Source organism: Onychostoma macrolepis, chromosome 10 (genome assembly GCF_012432095.1).
Source record: "Onychostoma macrolepis isolate SWU-2019 chromosome 10, ASM1243209v1, whole genome shotgun sequence".
NCBI lineage: Eukaryota > Metazoa > Chordata > Actinopteri > Cypriniformes > Cyprinidae > Onychostoma > Onychostoma macrolepis.
Window position 1 is genome coordinate 8,385,430 of NC_081164.1, and position 5,820 is coordinate 8,391,249.

The window sequence follows — 5,820 nt, forward strand, 5'->3', positions numbered from 1 at the left end:
TTACTGAACTTTGATATTCTGGGTACTGTCAATAGTCCAGAGTTTTGTGACATTATTTAGCTTACTTTGCTATAATTTGGTTAAATCGCAATCTGATTTTATTCTATATCCCTTAGTAAGCATATAATTTGTCCTCAGTATTCAGGGAACAGACACAGTCTCACTCTAAAAAGTAGTTTCATAGTCCATTCAAATAAAATGTTTTAATTGGTCAAACATTTAGAAGACTACAGCAAGTTATGTCAATTAAAATGTAACACTTTACGCCATGTGTTTTATATGTTACCTCAACTAAGATTTATTATTTGGGCATCATAAGAAATTGCGGGTGAACTAAAACATATTTTTATAGTTTAACAAAATTATTAAAAATGATTAACTGGTGTTTATCAATCACTAAAAACACACAATTTACAACACATAATAGTCATTATTTAATAACAATCTCCATTTATAACATTTGTCATACAGACTAAACATACAGGCTTAAAGAAAAAAAAGTCACCTACATCTCGGATGGCCTATGGGTCAGTAAATTAACAGCAAATTTTTATTTTTGGGTGAACTATCCCTTTAAAGCTCTAGCTGACAAACATTACAACTTCCTCTGCTCTTTTCCCATTCATTTAATATTTTTTAAATATTATATTTGTGCAGACTTAATATGTCTTGTCAACTAAGCACAAGCAATAAACTTAAATATTTGGTAACACTTTATTTCGATAGTCCACTTTAGACATTCTACTAACAGTAAGTAACTTCGCAACTACACGTCAACTAGCAGTCATTAGAGTATTAGTAGACTGTCTGCTTAATAACTTCTAACACTTTATTTTGATGGGTCCACAACATACAACATACTGACTATGAGAAACTTTACAAGTATACGTCAACTTATTCTACTAACCCTAAACCTGTCACGGAATCACCCGCATCACCAGCTGAAGCAGCCTCCTACACCCGTTCACAATCACCAGAGTACTAATCACGCACACCTGCAACCACTTACCACCACCATTCATAAGCACACTCACCTCAGTCACTCATCGGCTGGTCTCAAGGTTGCAAGCTCCCATAACGCTGGTTGATGCCTACCTGTCTGTTTCTCCTGCCTGGAACTCCTCTCCTGTGATGAACTAAGCAAGTTATGTTTCAGTTAGACTGTTTACTCTACTTCCAGTATTCCCTTTGTTGACTCTCTTCTGTTGGAAGCCCTACCTTGGTTCTCTTTAAATAAAACCCCTTTTTGATGTACACCTACCTGTCTGCCTCCTTACCAGTGTGTGACAAAACCTACCCTACTGAGAGTTAGTAGACATGTAGTTGCAAATTACTGAGAATTAGTTGACACGTAGTTACAAAGTTACTTATAGTTAGTAGAATGTCTTAAGTGGACTATCAAAATAAAGTGTAACCAAATATTTTTGCCCTTTCAACATTTTGTTAATTGGATTTTTTACAGTGTACATATGCCACAGCATTATTGAATTGCGAGGAACATCATAACTAATTTACACAACTGTTAAAAAGTCTGGGGTCAGTAGGACTTTTACATCTTTGAAAGAAGTCTCTTATACTCACAACTCAAAAGACAGTTAAAACAATAACATTGTGAAATGATATTACAATTCAAGAGAAGTGTTTTTTTTTATGTTAAAATTGTAATGTATTGCTGTGATCAAAGCTGAATTTAACATCATTACTCCAGTCTTCAGTGTCACATGATCCTTCAAAAATAAATCTGATTTGCTGCTCAATAAACATTTCTGATTATTAACAATATAAAAAAGATGTGCTGATAAACATTTTAGTGTAAACCTTTTTTTTTCAGGATTCATTGTTAAATAGACTACAGACCTTTAAATGGTTTTGTACAATATTGTTCTAAAGTTTACAGTCAGTGACGTTTTTTAATAAATTTATTTTTATTCAGCAAGGACGCATTAAATTGATGAGAAGTGAGAGTAAGTATTTTTGTTTCAAATAAACACTGTTCATTTTAAACTTTGTTTATTAAGGAATCCTGAATAATACACACACAACACAACACAAAACAAAATACGAATCAGGAATATTTCCTGAGCAGCCAATCAGCATATTAGAATGATTTCTGAATAATCATCATGTAAAACTAAAGAGTAATGATGCTGAAAATTCATCTTTGATCACAGAAATAAAATACATTTTAACATCACTCACTCATGTTTGGATGTCAAAACCTTCTTAAAATAACTTTAATAAAGAATTGTAAAAGATGCATGGTGATATGCATTTTTTCACTACATATTTGCATATATGAAGTGATTTAATGAGCTTTCTCATGCAGCTTACCTATGTCTCCCACATCTCTGTCAGCAGCTTCCTTCAGAAATTTAGATATCTTGGAGCTTCTCTTCTGTTGTAGAAGTGTTACTCCTGAAACCACAGAACAATTTTTATCAATAATTGTTATTATTAATTCAATTAATTTATCAATAAATCACGTTTTAACTAGATTCAGTTAATGCATGCTCCTTTAAGTGATTCACCGATTAACAGTAAAGTTACAGCACATATTTTAGGCTAAATAAATTCGTCTAATTCCAATAACCTATTGACAAAACTTTTACAAAGCTATTAAAATCTCCCAACTACACATAAATATGTGATAAAGTCAAAACTTTGATAAATCAGAGCTCAATATACAGAGTTAGCATACATCGTCTGAAAACAGTTGAGATGCTAACGACTTTTTCGAAGACACTAAACCGTCTTTATGAAACAAATATTCAACAGAAGCGTATCAATTACAACAAAGAAAAGTGTCAGTAACAGTTGTATGTAATATTTGTGTGATTTTAGGGACTAATCTCACCTGAAAACGGTGAAAACAGCAGCGAGAGACGCAGTGTTGCAGCTGTCAGTTGGAGAGTTGCTGCCCCGTTTCCATGGTAACTCCCTCGCTGCAGTGTTTGAATGCGACTCGGAGCACGCGTCCATCAAAACGTTTTTAGATTGGTCGGCTCGCCGATGGTGTGCCGATGGTGGTCCGACCGTATTAAGCCGCTGAATTTGTGCTGCCCAAAAACCGCTGGTGGACCGCCAGGTCATTGTTTGCTGGGACAGTTCAATAAACAAGAAGTTAATATTAAGAGACTTACTTTTTAGACACCATATTTACTGCTTTTGCTCTATTTCGCCAGCAAAAATCATTCCAAACACAGCCACGGCACTGTTTTGCATCTGTTTTGCATCTTGCATTCATGTCCCTCTGAGCTGCATTAAACAGTGTGTAAATACATCTAAATGCCACTTCAGATACATTGCAAAGATAAATTTTGTTGATACTGATTTCATTTGCTTGGTAACAGCCCAAATGCAAGAATTTGACTCAAAAGATGATGCACACTTTTAGAAAAAACGGCTTAAAGGTAAAAATGCCCATAAAACTTATTTTCAAAAGATTAATTTATATCATTGCTGTGAACTGACCACACAGAATATGAAGAATATCAAAAAAATTCAGGAGTCAGCTCTTCCACGGTAATCTTTAAGATACCAGCACAATAACACACTCGGCAAAATATCGTCTAATTATCGTTATTGATAAAATCCCAGGAAATATCAAGATATAATTTTTGGTCAATATCGCACACCCCTAATTCATGTTATTTAATTTATTTAATAATTTAATGATAATAATTGTTTAAATCAATATAATAATTGATCATTTTGAATTATCCATTTTATTAAAAATTGTTTAAAGACTGAAATGTAAAGTTTATCATTTTTTAACACTTTTTGTTTTTGTGAGAACTTGTGTCTGAATTGTAAATTATGCAGTTTAATATGGTACTATATAGACATTGCCCTACCCCGCTAATATGGTATTAATTTTATTTGTGCGGGTCTTAAAAAGTCTTAAATTTGAGCTTAAAAATCCTGCAGAAACCCTGTAAGCGTTTAGTCTTATTTACATAAGTATTTTATGACGTTATATGATTGTATAACGATATTTTTGTGCTGTGCAGTCCTAAACTTTTCTCATAGACAATTTTCTTTGACTCGTGATACTGAGAAGATGATGTCGCTTTTTGGAAAACATCAAAAGTAAGTGATTTACTTCATTCACAATATGTACAGTATATATAACATCATATTGCATGTCACGTGATCAAATATCATATCATGAAGCTTGTACATTGAGTTATTTTGATGTGTCGATTTACTGGGTATGAGTGCTATTTTCGAATATTCATTTGAAATAACTCTTTTCAGTATACTCAAACTTTATATATTGAGTGAGTTAAAAAATATATTTTTTTTTTAAAGTGATTTTGTCACCTCACAAGATATGATACATGACTTACATAAGCTACTTTTAACAAGTTTTTGTGGGTGCTTTTTTTAAGAATGTGTTTTGTGTTCATCAAAAGTGAGTTATATGGTTTTGGAATTACATTTTTGATTAAATTATTCCTCTAATGTTGTTACAGATGGTTCATGCTGGAATAACTGAAAAATCAAAAAGAAATGTCTTTGAGTATAAAATCATCAGTACATTGTCAAGTTGGATGAAAAGAGCTCTTTGTTAACATTTTTAGGACACATAACAGACAGGGGTAAGCCACATTTCCATGTTAAAGATTACTGATTGTCATGCATAACTTTTTGATCATTAATATTTTTTATTTGCCTAATAATAATTAGAAGTTTGGACTCTTTCTAGTAAGGCTGCATTAACAAATTAACAAAGCATCAGGGAACATCTGCATGTAACGAAGGAGGAAACACAGAAGCTTAGACCAAACGTAGAGCTCCTCAAAGAAAGGATGGTGCTGATAAAATGCCATCGGACAAATTTTGTGTCCAAATATAGCACAGAGGAGACTGTCTCTGAGTTCCTGTGTTTCAGACCGGCCAAAATGCTCAGTGCAGTAGTGTGTTAATTGCCTCCTTATTTAATTGTATGAGTTATGACTATATTTGAATACGTCTTTCCTCCTTTGCCTTCCTCTTAACATAAGCTCCTTTTGGATCTGTGAGACGACACCAGTGTTGATGTGGACCAACAAATTCTCACACAGCTCTCTGTAAATGACAGTCCTTCAAGTTTCGCGGAGTCCCCTGACGGAGAAGTTCAGGTGCATGATTGATGACTGAAGATGGCAGACTGAAAAAAGGTAATTAAATCATTACTGCTTAGATTTTCATTGTACCACTGACTGACACCCTACCACTCTGCCTGAGATCATACCTGTCTTCTTTCCTGCATTTATCTGTATTACACACGGTAATGGATGTTAAAAAAAAAAAAAAAAAAGGGAAAAAGCATCCACCATGTTATGTTAAACTAATGAGGTTATTTTGTGCTGTTTGAAGTTGAGGTGAGCCATGAACAGTTGACTACAGTGTGTGAAACACAATCTAATCAAAGCACTACGCTTATTGCACATTTTGTTATTCAGATGATTTCAATGCAAACATTCATTTTTTTGTTTGTTGGTCTACACAAACTATGCTATCAAATTGAAGAGAAAATTGTATTTAAATTGCACTGTCAAGGTCCATAAAAGTATGAAAAATGTAGTCAAAACAGTCCATCTGCCATCAGACATGCAATCTGAACCTTGACCTTGACAGTTCAATTTACTATGCAGTCAATGGGACAGTCACAAGCCTCCCGGTTTTCATCTAAAATATCTTAAATTGTGTTCCGAAGACAAACAAAGCTTTTACGGGTTTGGAACGACATGGGGGTAAGTGATTAATGACAAAATTTTCATTTTGGGGTGGAGTATCCCTTTAATGCTATTATCCCCTCTCCTCCAGGGCCATTCT

The 5,820-nt window shown here is 33.8% G+C and overlaps 1 long non-coding RNA gene across 1 annotated transcript; it reads right to left on the bottom strand.

Moving 5' to 3' along the window:
• Positions 1 to 611: 611 nt before the first annotated feature.
• On the bottom strand, positions 612 to 3,280 carry LOC131548427 (uncharacterized). The gene is made up of 3 exons (XR_009273146.1): positions 2,855 to 3,280; positions 2,332 to 2,415; positions 612 to 1,136 (listed from the first exon to the last, which is right to left on the bottom strand). It is a non-coding gene; the product is annotated as an uncharacterized LOC131548427 (long non-coding RNA).
• Positions 3,281 to 5,820: the final 2,540 nt, after the last annotated feature.